Source organism: Dermacentor albipictus, chromosome 4, assembly GCF_038994185.2.
Source record: "Dermacentor albipictus isolate Rhodes 1998 colony chromosome 4, USDA_Dalb.pri_finalv2, whole genome shotgun sequence".
Classification (NCBI taxonomy): domain Eukaryota; kingdom Metazoa; phylum Arthropoda; class Arachnida; order Ixodida; family Ixodidae; genus Dermacentor; species Dermacentor albipictus.
In genome coordinates this window covers 140,659,753-140,676,831 of record NC_091824.1, presented here as the reverse complement: position 1 = coordinate 140,676,831, position 17,079 = coordinate 140,659,753, and the positions used below count along the sequence as shown (strand labels likewise).

The 17,079-nt window shown below is 46.2% G+C and overlaps 1 protein-coding gene and 1 long non-coding RNA gene across 2 annotated transcripts in view; one reads left to right on the top strand and one right to left on the bottom strand.

Moving 5' to 3' along the window:
* wit (wishful thinking) overlaps positions 1-17,079 on the top strand; it is a 145,950-nt gene that overhangs the window by 13,496 nt on the left and 115,375 nt on the right. The window lies entirely within an intron of this gene.
* On the bottom strand, positions 2,643-7,035 carry LOC139059364 (uncharacterized). Its single transcript, XR_011514110.1, has 3 exons — positions 6,556-7,035; positions 5,572-5,710; positions 2,643-4,577 (listed from the first exon to the last, which is right to left on the bottom strand). It is a non-coding gene; the product is annotated as an uncharacterized lncRNA (long non-coding RNA).

The following is a 17,079-nucleotide window of genomic DNA, read 5'->3' as shown; positions in this document are numbered from 1 at the left end:
TCGCATGTATTGCCGAGTATCTTCGCTCAAGACAGATGTCTGTGGCTCTCAACGGATGTTCCTCTGAATACGTACCTGTGACTTCTGGGGTTCCCCAGATGTCACATTCATGGCACCACTTCAGGCATTACATCATCATTTACAGCATGGTTTCCAAAAAGGATTTTCTTGCGAAACCCAACTACTAGAATTCACGTCAGACTTGCACTTTCATATGAACAGTAATAAACAAATTGACTGCATCTTTTTGGATTTCTCGAAAGCATTCGATCGTGTAGCCCATAGTCACCCGATATCAAAGCTCTCAGCAATTAAACTCAACTCACTAACCCTATCATGGATTCGTAATTTTCTTACTAATCGCGAACAGTTCACTGTTGTTGCTAACTTTTCCTCTGGCCTCTTTGACGTCACCTCTGGTGTACCTCAAGGCAGTTTACTTGGGCCTCTTCTCTTTTTAATTTACATTAACGACTTGCCGAACAATATATCATCTTCTGTACGATTATTATTTCACAGATTTGTTCACACAGTTGGTCTAACCTTATCAAACCTGAAAGAAGCATCCTCGACGTCACAACGACTGAACAATCAGTTCAGCTACACCCGAATTTATGGCAACACACAACGCTTTTAATTTTTCAACTTTGCCTCGTGCGGTCCGTTTATGGAACGCACTACCAGATACCATTGCATGCCAATCTAAACACACTGCGTTTCGCAATCTGCTAAGCAATCAATATGCCGTTTCAACCGTCTAAACACGTCATGTCTTTTGTAATGTACTTGCATTTTTTTCTACAAGTTAAAGAATTTCAGCGCTCCCAATTTTTTTACAATACTTACTACTGTATAACATGTAAAAACGTTTACAATGTTATTATGCTATTATATTGTTGTTTACCATTTATTGTTATTGCTCTACATATTGTATTTGCTAATGTATTAATTTTCCATGTTCTGTGTGCACTCCTTTCATTATGCTGATGTTTATTTCTTTCCCGATTCCATACTAATATGTTACCGTATTTCCCCCTTACACTATGCCTTCTCGAAGGCCTGTAAGGTACACGTAAATAAATAAATAAATATTTAGAATGTTTGCAGATGACTGTATAGTATATAAGGTCATCAACAGCGAATCTGACCAACAAGCACTACAATATGATTTGGATTTGATTGCCACATGGTGTGAAAAATGGAAAATGTCACTGAATGAGCAAAACAGTGTCCACGTCACCTTTACCGGGAAGCGCTCATATGACAGCAATCGTAACACTATAAATAATGCTACTCTTGAACAAGTGTCAGAATATAAATACTTCGGTGTATTTTTTTCTGCTGATCTAAGGTGGAACAGACACGTTACTCATGTTAGGAACAAGGCTGTCGGAGCATTAGGTTTCTTGAAACGTATCTTTAGTAGCTTGCCACAGAAACTTAGGGAGCAACTGTATTTCACACATGTGCGCAGTACACTAGAGTATGCGTGTGTTTGCTGGGATCCATATACTACAGAACTTGTAGATAAACGAGAAAAAGTGCAGAACAGGGCAGTTCGGTTTGTCCTTGGCAATTATGACAGGATGCTTAGCATGACAGAAAGCAAAAAGGCATTAAATTGGCATCTTCTCGAACACCGTCGCCGAAACTTCAGATTAAAATTTCTTCATAACATATACCACTCTAATGCGGGGATAGCCAGGTAATTGTATTTTCAGCCGCCCACATGTTTCTCAAAGGCGAGATCACAAATTAAAAATATGTGAGATTCCTTTTGACGCTCTATTGCATGAATTATGAAAAGTCATTTTTTCAGCTTTCATTATTGATTGAATGAGCAAACACGACTGTAATAATAAAGATAAAGCTTTGTGCCAAATATGGCACACCATGAAGATGGCTGAGCGCTCTTGCTGCCATGGGCGGAAAACAAACCTTCACGGACGGTGGTCTTTTTAGTGCGATGTGGGGAATGAAATGAAACAGTTGTTTGCTGCGTTCAGGCACAGATGAATGTTGCACTTCCTCTATCTTACCAACGACTTGTTTGTGCAAGGTGGCCGCTTACATCTTTGTTTCTTCTCGTCAAATTCTGGCCAGTGGCCGACTTGGTCAGATCGGTCGTCTTTGGGTGGCATTGCGGCCTCTGGTCCCTGTGCTTTTTTGACTTGAACCTGGAATTCGATGTCCTGACTAGAAGTCCTTCCTGGTCGCTAGTTGGGTAGGCATTTGTTATGCGAGGTAAGGCATTCTGCAATTTCTGCTTTTAAATGAGCCAGCGGTAGTACTTGTCTCCTCCTAAGCTGCTCCTGCACCCTGCTGTACAAGACCCATGCTGTTACTACCGATAAGTCTAGCATAGGCGTAAAAATTCGAAAGTGCCATTTCTTCGACCTCTGATATGTATGCAGTAAAGTCCAAACAGTGAGTGCAGCAGGTCAACACCACCCATGTGCCTGTTATGGACCTTTACTACGCTGGGGCAATCAATTTCGCGAAACACCTTGGCGGAGGTAAACCATCGCTTAGTCTTTTGGACTGGATCTCTCCCAACAAAGCTCGGCAGAAATGTCACTGCGCGGTTATCGTATCAACGCACACACGATAACTCCACGTCATGTATCGCGTTTGTGAGTGCCTCTGAAGCACCACGTCCTTTACATTTCAGTTCCTTTTCGCTTTTCAGGCGGCTGTTTGGTAGACAATTCGCCCTTACCGTACCGATCGTCAAAATTCCATCTTGTGATAGAGTGACCTGCAACTTCGGGCTATTGAACAGATGGCAGCACGTTACCATATTTTGTATTTCAAGTTCATACTGTGCCAAATATGGCACACACCGATTTCGGTTTCTCTGCTGTAGTTGCAGGCAAAATTGAGAAAACTAGTAACTGCCTTGAATTGACGAGACCAAAAAATATGCCAAAATAATTTTTCTATGCTTATGCGGTCGAAATTTTCAGAGAAAAAAAAAACCAATTGCTCGTGTTTGCCCCCTCCAAGTTTCACGTTGCATCCCAAAATCTACTTCACCTCTGTTTTGCGTATCGCTCAAGAGATGGCAGCACTTGCCCATAATAAGTGCGCATAACTATGAGATTTACTCTGATGGTATCACATTCTCAACTGGGAATCTCACACACGCAAAAAAGAATGGTAACTGGTATGTGCCAAATATGGGACGCCATGCAATAGAAGGTTAAAAGCGATGCTTTCCGCTACTCTTTCTATGTTCGTACTATAAGAGATTGAAATACTCTACCACCTGACACTGTCTGTATTTGTTCAAATGATGATTTCTTCCATGCTTTATGAATGTAATTTTGAGTGTTCAGTTATACGAGTTGTACCCTCCCTGCTGTAATGCCTGAATGGCGAAGCAGGTACCCAGTGAATAAAATAAAGAAATGTTTCATTGTCATGATTTTGTTTATATTGTGTTATAGCGTAGTTGCACCTTGTTAAGCAGCAATTACGAGCATTATGTGAAATCATGCGTGCAAGAAATGCAATGTTGAAGCAACTCTTGAGTTTAAACAAAGCAGTAGTAAGCATGAGTGTCTGCTATGTAAAGAAATCCTGCTCCAAAAAGTGCTTGGCATGTCTCGTTTGTTGCTATACGTTTCAATATGTGCTATACAGATTGCTTTGAACGACATTTCAGTTGCTGTGCAACTTGTGCTGTGCTTGTGTGTCACACATGAACAGACACCTTCAGCTTTGGAACAATGCATACTGCACAGTAAAATAGGCATCGCAAAGCAATATTCAACTATGCAAGATTGGTTGCCATTCACCTTGGAAATAACCTTTATTTAAAGAAAATTCCCTGGCAAGACAATATTCAAAAGCACAGTGAACAAAGCAAAGGAGTAACATAATGGCACATGGCTATTTGTCACTGCATGTGTATCTGTCATGCTCAACATAGACAAATCATGTGCTTTTCACTACCGCAGTATGCAGCATACTACGATTAGCCACATGTGAGCACACGCAATGTGTTATGTTGAAGTGCACGGCCTATTTACTTAATGAAAAGAAAAATAAAACATGTTCCACCAGCACATGTCTCCGCCTCATTTGCCAGCGAATGCGCCGGCGCACACTTTGCAGGTAGGCAATGCGCAAATTTCTGGGCAGCCGAAACACACCAACTATGGATTCGCGCACCGCACGGCCTCATTGAAACAAAGCTCGAGAAGGCTGTACAGGGTGCGCCTGCGGTGGCACCTGTACTTGAAGCGGCACTTGTGCCTGGGCTGGCCGCTGTGCGCTGTCGTCATGTGCACCGTCATCATCTGGGTCGTCTGGCAGAGGCACGCCTGCTGCAAGGCAGAGGTTATGCAGCGCTGCACAAGCTGCAACAATAGTGGCTGCTTTCTGAGGCGAGTAGTGGAGCACCCGATACATCTGCAGGCATCGGAAGCGGCTCTTGACGACTCCTATGCACCGCTCAACGGCATTTCGCATTGATGCGTGTGCCTCATTATAGCGCCCCTCTGCCGTGAGGCGATTTGGGTGACCAGGCACAGAAGTCATGATCCATGGCGCTAGCCGGTACCCAGAGTCCCCTGTAAAGTGTTGCATGTTAGTGAACGAAATGGATACATTAAGGCGCAATGCAAGAACACAGTCTACGCCAGGGCCCTTTTACAACAGGAGCGGGTCTTGGATTTATTGTTGCAATATCTATCAAACATTGACCTTCCCGGAAAGTTGTAAAGAAAGTTCAACTCATTTTAAAGAAAAGCCCTATTTCACCTGTTGTCTTGGCTGCAAATCTCATTCTCAGGTTAAGTTGGACATGTAATATTTATTTCATACTCGTGGTTTTCTGCTATGTTCATCCCATTTGCCCCTCCCTAAATGTACATCTTCCACTAAAACTTATTAGCTCTTCTCTCTTCAGAAGTGTTATTTTATAAAGCACTTCTAAGGTCTAGTCTCGAATATGCTGCCAGTATCTGGGATCCTTGCTCTACCTTTCGTACCTCTTCTCATGAAGGTACCCAAAATCGAGCTACCCGTTTGATCCTTTCTAATCACTCCAGCACCACATGTCGCTGCAACAAAAAAAATCACACACATTGCGAAACAAAGCAAAATAGCGCAACTTGCACCATTCTACAATATATACTACACCGATCACTAATGTCGATGCCGCAAGTTTCACGCACACGCTTATTCCTTTGTTCCAAGGACAGTGACCAGGGACCAGGTCCCCGAGTCCATTGTCACCAACCCTTTTCCACCATACTTGAAAACTGCCATTTCGACGTGTTCTGTAGAATTCCACCCCTGCCTGTAGCGCTCCACTTGGCATTCAGTGTATTGAAATTAATAAACAGCATAACATGTCAGCTGTTGTATACATGCTGGTACAAATATCTGCCTTTTAAGAGAGACTTGTTTCTCTCGATAGTCGCTGCAGGTTCATTAGGTACCGCTGCATTCACAACACATTTCTAGCAAATCACGCTTTCTTAAAGTTTGCTAGGATGCAAAACTATTTGACTGTGTATGTTTTACATGTGGAAGAAGCACTGCTACTTCAGGCGCACTTACCAAGCAAGACTTCTCCATGAAGTAACAGGCCACGAGTGAGGCGGCGGCGAAATGTAGAATGCCTCCAGACGAATGAATCGTGGCACGATCCCGGAAACCGTGGGTCAATTTCCAGGATATTCAGCTTTGCGTCGCACACCTCATAAGGGAAAGCAAAGAGCAGGTGTCAGTGCCACTGCAACAAATATGTGGCACAACCTTTTGCTTACAACACTACTTGCCAAACAGTTACTGTTCAGTCAGTGAACACAATTACAGAAAAGGAGATATCAACATACGCAGTAGGCAGTTGAACTAATGATCAGCATGATAATAGTGTCATCTTAACCTACAAATGCAATGTTGGCATGTGTTCACATGCTCATGTATGGCGTGCGGTAACAACACAATGCGCAAAATAATTCCTTTGGTTTCTTCCGTCCATATTGTATAAGATTCTGCTAAAGAGTGAACCTATGTTTTTTTTTTTTTTTTTTCAGACAAAGTGCCTATTACAAGCGAAAGAACGCGGAAACAGCATGTGCCGTATTGACAGCTAGAGCAAATGGGTGTCCACACATTCTCATTCTCCCTCACACCATTTTCATTGATGGGATGCTCCTTTTCGCGTTTACAGTCTGTTGGCCACAATGCTTTAGTTTTACGTCGAATAAGAATCACAAGGGCTCGTCTTCTGTTAGGATCGCTCGCAGACGAAGACTCCCTTCGCTGCTACGGCGTCTATTCCGGTTTAAGTCGCGCGTAATGTGTTTACATTGTAGCATCGAAAAGGCTATTCAACTGTGATTGGAGAGCACTGAAAAAGTGCGGCCGTGTTCTATGCAAAGATCAAAGTCGTCATTACACATACAACACAAACGCTACTTTCTCTAATAGGAACGCAAGAATTGCCGGCAATTGATGAAAAATAACGAAACGAAGTTTTTTACAACGTGCACTCGCGCAAACACATATCGAAAATATTTGTCAATGAACAATACTCACGACCATGCAGTTGAGGGCGTAATACCCTTTACGGCTCCAGTACGATTCCGTTTCGCCGAGGCCGAGCTTCTTAGGGCGAACGATGGCTATCAGACTCCCGTCCACACATCCTAGAACTCCTGGAATTTTTCCACGGCTAAGAAAGCCTTCCTTGACGGCGGCTTTCTGTTGCGCCGTGGATGGGAATCTAACCCATCCTTTTTCCTTGCCCACAACCGCAATGGCCTTGGCGACGGCTGTAATGATCCGGCTGACCGAAGGCTACGACAGTGCAATCGCTTCTTCATTCCCGACGCACTGTTGAAAGCTCCCGGTGGCAAAAAACCGCAGCGCGCACAGCACTTTCATCGTAGTGTCGACACCACGCAATCTTTGAGGTCCGAGATGTCCTTCCAGCTCATCGCAAAGACGTCGCACTATGTCTTTGGAGAGACTAAAATGCCTTCGAAACTCTTCTTCGGCCATGCCGAACGCGTCGCGTCGTTGTCTTTCGGCACTCGCCAGCAGCACAGCCAAGGGAGCCGCCATTGCCGTCTCTGTCTCGTCTCGTCTAGGTGCCGGCTCGTCAGCTGGCGCGAGATGAGCCGGCAGCCGCGGTTGCCCTAGCAACCCTCGACATCATGCTCGCCCCCGCGCGCGACTCTCAAACGAACCACTTCTCCGCGGTTCCGCTCCTAGCAGGGAACCGGTTCCTTTCCAGAAGATTGGCAACCTGTGTGACGTCATCAAAATTTGTCGTCCCGCCCACCAGGGATGACGACATCGAAGCGCCGACCAATGGCAACAGCCGAAAGGAACCGGTTCCCAAAGGAACCGCTACAGAATACGGCCCCAGATTACCACTGTTCGCGTCAGCTGACTCCCTGCAAGTTTCCTCGCGTAATCGCACCGTCCAGTCTCCTGTCGTCCTTGAATCTGTTTGCCATTCCTTGGCACTCGTTCTGTTACTCTAATAGGCCACCGGCTACCTGCTGCGTGTAGGCATTACATGACCCGTTGTCCCCTTCTTCTATCTCTCTTGTTTATTAACTGCAACAGTGCATGAAGTGTGGCTATACTGAAGAGCTCGTTATCCCAAAATTGTATAAAGAAAAAAACGTCTAATCCTCTGAGAAGAGACCAGCATTACGTATGCTAATAGCAGAACATAACATTGCAAGCACATGTCACGCGTAATGTATACAGTTAACGCACGACCTGTGATTACAGGCAATTCGTGCCGAAACGTTGCACTCAATCTCGTTATCTTCGGTCGAGAAGGCAATAAATTCACGTCTCCTCCCATATGCGCACGCTCCCACGAGAAGGCTTGTATCTTCCTATCTCAGGGCGAAGACAATAGACCCTCAGTTTACTTCTTCGGTCGTTCAAGAACAGCTTGCCTGCATCAGTATACCGCGGAAGCCGTTGCGCGCTTCTCTCGTGTTTTGCGCGGGAGGAATTTCCGGCGTTTATTTTTGCTCATTGCGCATCCGGGTGTCCGCCTTTTCTTTTGACGCTGGATGTATATTTGCGCCCGCGCCGCTGCGTGCCGCTGAGGGATTCGCTTGTTGAGAAACTTGGATTCTTTTGTGGGCGTGCGGATTGATAGAAGCGCGCGCTTGGCCGGCGCGTTCGACGAGCGCGTTTGCAAGGCGTAACACTTTGCAGACTCCGATCTTACACACACACACACACACACGCGCGAGCGCGTACAGACTGCAGCCCCTTATGCAATGCCAGTGATGGTCTGGCACGCGTGATTGTTATCGTAAAAGAAAAAAATCCGAGCGCACGACCTCGCGTACGAGATTCCGTTGTCCGAACCGTGGAGCTGGAACGCATCCCACCCGCCCTTCCCCCCGTGTTCGCCTTTCGTAGTAACTTGCGTAAGACGGATAAGCAACTTTATTGAACCGAGAATGAGTTATTGCGCGTCAGGAGCCCCCCTCAGTTCAGAGGCTCACTCTTATACGCTCCGCCAGACAGGCTGTTTAGATATAAGGGGCTATAACTTACGTTTCGCTGTTAGCCATCCATACTAAAAGAAAATAAAAAAACCTAGATAACGTGCGGGTTTTGCGCATGCGCTCAAGCGCGCTCTCTCTCTCTCTCTCTCTCTCGCGCGCGCGCGTTTGTGTGTGTGTGTGTAAGCCAGACGACTTCCGTCCCCGCTTTTTTCTTTCTAAAATTCACTAATATGTGATGGATTTTCACATCTACGAATTCCATCGGGGCCTGTGTGAGGAACGGCTTCGGAGTGTCATTCGTCGTCGGAGTGTCATTCATGGAGTGTAATTCGTCGTCGAACGAAAGGGCTGGAAGGTGGAACGACGATTAATTAGCGGAAACCATTTCCTTAATAGACACCATGCAGTGTATGGTATGAAATACAGTATATTGTGAGATAAACAATAGGAAAGCTAGAACGGTTTTGCTAACTTTTTGATGCCAAGTGGTTTATGCGAAAGTAGAAACCGTTTGTTAAGTGAACAATATAAATCCTCACGTTCCTTTTCGAAGGAAAAAGAAAATAAATACGAAGAGAGAAACTATGTGTGGAAACGTTACGCATGCTCTTTTGAAGGTGCTTTTCAACCGTCGAAGGGTCCTTTGTTCGCTCTTGCTTCCATTGTACCACGACCACCAGTTCACAAAGTCTACACAGCACCTCCTGCTGGGAATGCGTGCGTTTCTGTTTGTATATGTGTATATGTGTCACTTGAGCGCTCGTGTAACTAAATTATATATGAGAAAAAACTGCGTAGAAAGCATTGGTGTAACGACGGAACACAAAAAGTAAAGGAAATAAAGGTAAACAAATAAAAGTTCACAAGATAGCATGGCAACAGAAATAGCGGTCGATAAGGAAGGATTTCGATTGTCCCTATGCAAGATCTCTTAGCCGTGGCCGCTTACAGTAAGCGGTATACTAATAGATAAGTCTTGGTTCGTCATTGCCGACACTGCTGCACGAAAGAAAGAAAGAAAGAAAGAAAGAAAGAAAGAAAGAAAGAAAGAAAGAAAGAAAGAAAGAAAGGAAGGAAATGCATGCAGGTGTCAACGGCGTTCGAGGGGAAATAACACGAATAGGTGCTGTGCGCAGCGTATACATGTGACGCGAAAAACGCATTACCGATCGGGCGTTGTCGCATTCTCCTGTTGTATATAGGCACGCACACAAGCGGTTGTGCGCTCTGTTTCGATCGCGTGCCGCGGCGCCTTGATTCGTTAATACATCTGCAGCATTCGTTCCGTAAAGGTCACCGCCCTGCTCTGCATATGGTATATGGCCTGTCCGAACGTGTACAGTTGCGCCAGGGGCTTCAATTATACGTGGCTGCCCTGCAGGTGCGGCTTCTTGAAACGCCCTTCTGAGCCTTTTCTCGAAAAGTCGAAGCTGGGAGAAAAAAAAAGAAAAAGACAGTTCGTGTAGGAATACCATTCCATTCCGTTGCATAACGGCGCGAGTAATTATGTCCACCCCGCGCTGTAGGAATCCGCTATGCTTTCGTATATATATATATATATATATATATATATATATTGTTCGAAGGACGCGAATGAAAAGAATCCGCAAAGCGCCGCGTGCGAAGATTATTCTTTATCATTATTATTATTTCTTATTTCTGCGATAAACGAAAATGCCTTCTACTGCCATTTTTGCTTCGGTCTAACAGCATTTGCAGTAATTATATAGTTGTGCTTTCAGCCGCGGTATAAAAGCAGTCAAGCGCACGTTGGATGACAAAAGACTTTCTGTTTTGTTTGCTTTCTCTAAATTCGGGCTGGGACAGGCCTTTCACATCAAGCCGGCGCCTCTTCTCCCTTTTGTGTGGCTGTTCGCTGTATTAACGCACCCATTCACCTTGTAACGAGCAATCAGAAGGCTTTGAGTCTATATATACGTATATATTGCGCTTTAAATCTTCCGTTTCCTCAATGCATTGTGCGTATCGCCAAAACTCGCAGAAAGTGCTCTGAAAGGTCCCCGTCCGGGTTCGTGTCTTCTGCTGCAGGTGAAGATCAGATTATATTTGTGGATTACTTCTATCCAATCGCAGTTAATTCGGAGTTGCCGTTAGCAGAGTGAGGGTGCCCGTCTACCGCTGTTACACGTGCACTTTCAGCTCCCTTTGAGTTGAACGGTCGTTAGGTCAATTGCAGTTAAGCGGTGCCGCGCGTCAGCTCCAACTGTTATTGACATCGAAACGGCAATTGACTTCACCCGAGATCGCCGATCCCAGTCGAGACAATTAAGTCAAATGCCAAGATGGCTGCCTCCAGTAATGCGAGTGTGCGTGATGTTGTTGCAAGTTGCTTCTGCTGCGCTTGCCAGGCGGGCTTTTTTTGTGTTTTTGTTTGTTACAGTCAGTGACCGTCATAGTAATCTGCATTTGGGAAGAGCAGCTGCGCTCGGCGAAGCAAAGCATCACAAAAATTAGCGCGCACAAAAAAAAAGAAGAAGAAAAAGCAGCACGACATTTTATACACGGAAACCGGTGGAAAGTCTCTAGATTGCCTTGGCGAGTTACCTGGATGTTGTAATTGCACACACACACACACACACACACACACACACACACACACACACACACACACACACACACATACATACATATATATATATATATATATATATATATATATATATATATATATATATATATATATATATTGTTACGCATGAAGAAAACGAAGACCAGTGAACGTGCTTCGAAAGCACACCCACTAACGTTCGGCGTTCACTCGTGCTACAGTGAACTAGAAGCAATTCAGTGCAACGAGCGGAGGGGGCTGCGCCTTGCGGCGTGTGTCACCCGCGGTGGCACCCGAAGCGGTGGCGCTGCCGTCGACCACTCTTGAAGGCGACAGGTCTGGGCACGCAATACCATTGCATTTCAGCGGTGTGTTTTGGTGGCGGCTTTTTGCTCTGTGCGGTTGTGCGTCGCAAGCGTTCTCTTGTGAATGCGGCCACTTGCATCAATGAGTGCAAAGCAACGTCTCAACCATTGCTACGCCCCAGGGTGTAGCACAGGATACGCCCGAACTAACAGTGCGAAGAAGCTATCGTTATTCAAGGCGCCTGCAGACCCGGAACGGAGGTGCACGTGGGAGAGAAACCTACATAGAGCCGACAAGCCGCTAACCACAGACTGCGCGGTATGTGAGCTGCATTTTGAGCAGCGCTTCATTGTTCGGGACTATGTGCACCGTATAAATGGGGAGGAAGTTCGCATCCCACGCGGTACGCCTACGCTTACTCCGGACGCAGTCCCCACAATTTTGCCAAATCTGCCAGCTTACCTGAGCAAGCAGCCTACTCCCAAGAGGAACGAAAGAAAAAGGAAAGGCGATGACGAAGTCCCACCACGAAAAAAGGCACGAGGGCAGCTTGCAGAGACGACAGAGGTTGACGAACCTACGGGTGCGACGGTTGACAACGAAGTCTGTGTGGCCGCGACTGTCGCTGCGGTGATGAAAATAAAAGTGCCTGGGAAGCGCTGGACGCTACATGAACTTCACGACGCAGACGGAGTATGTTTTACTTCATGTTCCCTCGACTCGCTCTCAGGTGAGGTGAATGTAGAAAAGGCCGTGTTCTTCACTGCAAACAGTGCCGGTGCTATGAACTCGAAGACGTTCGTGCTGGGTAAGCAGGTGGCTGGCGCGTCAGTGGCAACTATTCAAGATGCTATAACCACTCTGCTGGAAGCGCATGATATGCACCTCTGCAAAGGCGCAGCGTCACGGAATGAAAGCTGCCTAACTACCAGCTTAACAATGAGATTGCAAGGCCAAATTAGGCGCGAGGCAAGAGCAGCTTATAGTACTAACTGCCTAGGCAAGACAACAAAAGAAGGAACAGCTTGCGTCGTTTGCAAGTATCTCAGAAAAGCCCTTGTTAGGCGGCAGTGGCGCCTCGAAAGGCGTCAAGGTCAGAACCAAAGTTGCAATAATGCTAGCTCGCGGTGGCACGGCAGTGTTTTGAAGAAGCTGCAGGCATGTACCCGTAAAAACAAGCGGCTTTTATCGAAGGTAGACAAGCTCGCCTTGGACCTCAAGAAAATCAAAAGCGAATGTGCTGCAACAGCTGAAGATGTACTTGCTGAAAAGTTAAGCTTTTTGTCACCAAAGCAGCAGCTCGCTGTCAGGCAGTGCTTCGAGGCATCAAGAAGGAAGAGTCCGCGGGGCATGAAGTACGACAAAGAATGGATCCTCGAATGCATCTTGCTCAAAATGAGAAGCCCAAAGCTGTATCAATATATGCGGAGGCAGAACATTTTGGTGCTCCCAAGTGAAACAACCCTGCGTAAATACACTGCTCAGTACAGAAGCGGCTACGGGTTCAATGAGAAAATGCTGAGTGTGTTGGAAAAGAAGGTTGCCCACCTGGATGTGTTCCACCGACATGGTGGAATAGTCGTGGATGAAATGAAGCTAGCTGAACATTTGTCAGTGACCACAGGAGCGAAGATTGAAGGTTTTGTGGACCTGGGCCCGTACACACCCGAAAAAGAAAAAACATTGCCATGCAATCATGGCCTCGTAGTGATGTTTGTGCCAATGGTTGGCAGCTGGACTCAGGTTATTGGTGTTTTCGGAAGCAACGAGAATGTGAAAGGGGACCTGTTGGCCAAAATTGTGCTTGAGTCCACAATTTTAGCAGAAAGGGCTGGCCTGTTTGTGGACTTCGTAACTTGCGATGCAGCGGCCTGGAACAGGAAAATGTGGCGCATCTTTAACATTCGAGCATCTTTGAAGGAAGTGGTCTGCAAGAAGCCCCATCCTGTTGAGAGCAGTCGGTTCTTACATTTTCTCTCTGATTTTCCTCACCTAGTAAAAAACGTGCGAAACAGGCTTCTCACCACGACTTTTGACACCCCTGATGGTGCAGTTTCAATGCAGTTTCCAAGAGAAGCTCTCAAACTGGATAGCAATGCTGTCACTATGAAAGCAATGCCTGGAATAACCAGCGTCCACGTATTCCCCAACAATTTCGAAAAAATGCGGGCAAGTTATGCATTCCAGTTGTTTGGGCATGGTCCTTTGAGGGCATTCTTTCTTTACCGTACTCAGTTGGAAAGGAGCTGTGGTAAAATTGAAGCGACAGAGAAGTTCTTCATGAGAATGAAGTCACTGATTGCTGTGATGACTGCAAGGTACACAGCCGAAGCTCTCCGACTCCATTCTGCAGGTGAAGAAACCATTAAGGAAATGCTCTGTTTCCTGGACGTCTGGGAGCGCCATGCTGATAAGAAGAAATTTCTGAGCGAGTCCACTGCAGAAGGCTTAAGAGTTACTCTAACAAGTACTCTTGAGCTTCTTCGCTATTTGCATCACCAAGTTGGCTTTAGCTACTTGTTGACATCCCGGCTGAGCCAGGATAAAGTGGAAAACTTTTTTGGAATCGTTAGACTCTCATCTGGCTGCAACTCACACCCAACGCCACAGCAGTTTCTGCTAACTGTTAACTGTCTCTCTTTTTATAACTTGGCGCACAGTGTTGCAGGCGGGAATGCAGAGGGAGATGTCATCAGTTCTCTTCTTGATGTTGGGGACCGGGAAGAAACTTCAAAGCAACAGCTGATTGACCAGATGAAGCTTTGCACAGAAAAACAAGCAGTACCTTCAAGTTCACATGGCAGTGAAGCAGTGGAACACGAGTACAATGTCCAGAGGAGCGACTCAAGGCTTATATATTACATTTCCGGATACGTGGCCAAAAAGTGTGTGCTGCCCACCAAATGCTGTGCGTGTAATGACAGCCTCTTACTTCCAACAGAAGAAGGGCGCCGCTTGCATGCTGCAGAATTTGTGCGCCATAATGATGAAGGAGGTTTACTCTACCCCTCGGTGGAACTGTTCCGCTTTATAACAAGGCTTGAAGACATTTTCACTAATTGCTTTAGTGCACAAAAAGTTCATCGGGAAAGCGTAATGGACATCCTGCATATGATTCATTGCGCCGCTCCCTTGAAGGTGGGATGCAGAGATCATGCAGAAAGCCTGACTCCTCGCATAGTCAGCTTTTATGTCACCACACGGCTCCATTTTTTTATCAAAGGCTTGAATAAAGCACATATGCTGTCAAAAAGAAAGGCAGCACAGCACCCGAAGCTAAGCAGACTGACTTAGCCCAATTTCTAAGCTGCTAGTTAAGTACATAAAGCTCTCGGGATGATTCTTGCGCTATTACAGAGCGCCTGGAATAAAATCGTATGGGATAGAGAAATCAGTTTCGAAGTCGTTCTCCCTTTTTTTCTGTGCGTCAGATTTCGTCTTGTGCAGCACGTACTTTAAAAATGAAGTGCTTTCTCGTGTAAATATTAAATCAGCCTTAATTTGACGGATATCTGTGCATGTGCACCCTAGCAGACACTGTAAGGTGTCTTTTGCGATCGCGAACATCATGCGAATATTTGGTCCCGCAAATGACAATTGCTTCGCAAAATTTGGTACTCGCAAATTATTCCGGTAGTGCCATCTAGTCCGAGTTGACGACTAAGCGTGAAAAAAGAAATTGCAGCGCATCGACTGTCCTTCGTCTGCTACTGGCTTTGCTCAGTAAGACACGCCCAAAATCTTGCGGCCACCTCAAACACCTCTACGCACATAAAGTACCCAAAAAATAATTGAAAACCCAAGCTGAATTGCGTTAAAACAGCGGCTGTACATAACCAAACACGCTTTCTATTTTTGTGTGCCACGTACGCTTCAGAGGGGAACAGGACGAGCTTTCAAGAGCGGTCGATTGCAGCGCCGCCGCTGCAGGTGCCACCGCGCGCGTCAGCGGAGAGGCGCGGTCGTGCCACTGGAAAGTATTCTAGTACACTGTACTCGTGCTGAGCGATTTATTTACCATCGACAAAAGGGCCGTTTCCGAACTGTGGCCATCAGGTTCTTCCGGCACATCTGTAAGTTCAGCCACTGATAAGGACGCGTGTTCCCTGGCGAAGGCTAATTTCATGCCATCTGATAGTATAACGGGCTCCTTAGAACAGTTTACGGTCCATAAGCCAGTGCGTCCACCTTTGATCGACACCACACAATGTGGCACCAACACATTCTTCTTCATACAATTAAAGTGCATCGGTTCTACGGTAGCTTCGAAGCAGTCGGAATCGGCGCCGCAACAGACAACGGGAACGCAAACGGTAGATGATGCAGGTATGACCGTATCACCACAAACACACAGTGCAATTTCGCGATCTACAGGGTTCTCCAGGAGTCCTGATGGAATCCTACCACTTAAGAATACTTTTCCTGTGCGGCAGTCGACAGTAGCACCACACTCCCGCAAGAAGTCCATGCCGAGAATAACATCATGAGTCGACCGCGGAATAATTACAAACTCTGTCGTAATAACATGGCCTCCCAAAAATACGTCAGCACTACACACACCAATAGGTCGCAATGGCTCACCACTCACTCCACAGAACTTTGAATCTTCGTCCCATTTAAACAAAACCTTTCGCCCTAACACGTGTTTAAACGAGACACTCATGACGGAAATTGTTGCGCCTGTGTCCACCAGAGCCATCACAGGGACATTATCTACAAGCACGCGCACTTTGTTTTTCAGCATCAACACAGGAGGTATTTCTGTCAGTAGCACGTCTCCAGCGACCTCACCTCCATCGGCCGCGCTAGCTAGTTTTCCGGTGACGAAGGGGACGTGGTGCGATGCCGCGGTGAGGGAGAACGGGGAGCACGACGTTGCGGTGGGGGTGTCAAACTCCTGTCAGATGCCGGGGAGCGATTCCGGGAGCTGCTGAGCCAATATTCGTCGCCAGATGATACGTGTGCTGGCCACGGGGCACTGTGTGACCGTTCGGAGGGCCGAGAAAACTCTGAGGGCTGGCCATACCACGTGGTCATACGCTGGTTGCAAAACCGCGATATATGACCCTGGACACCACAGGAATAACACACCGGGAGAGGTCGAAACCTTGGTTGTTCGTCGATGAAGCGGATATTATCATTTTCCCGCGTGTAGTGGGTTGGTTCGTGGCGTGTGTCACGACGATGCATCGGGCGTCGAGTAGGCGTGCGTTGAGCGCGTTGGTCATTGCGCGGAGTCGGAGGGCGTGTTGTCATCCTCGGCTGTGGGGCTGCGCTGTACTCTACGGCCGCTGCGGTAACCATCGGTTGCCAAGGGGCCGAATGTGGCGTCGTCATAGCCTCACGTGACGTGTACACGCCATGGTGGTCAGCAGTTGAATGCAACTCAACAATATACACGCAACAATATATATATATATATATATATATATATATATATATATATATATATATATATATATATATATATATATATATATATATATATATATATATATATACACGCACACACACACACACACGCGTTCGAGGTGAAGTTCATATAAAAAGAAAATTACGCACTCTACTTTTCCGAAGGATATGCCCCTGGCCGCTACTAATGATGTGCCTTATTCGCTTTCGGACATCAACTCAGACTCTACCTGGCAGCATTTAATTCTGTACTTTTTCTTCAGTAGTGCCTTATATAAAATGCTTTAG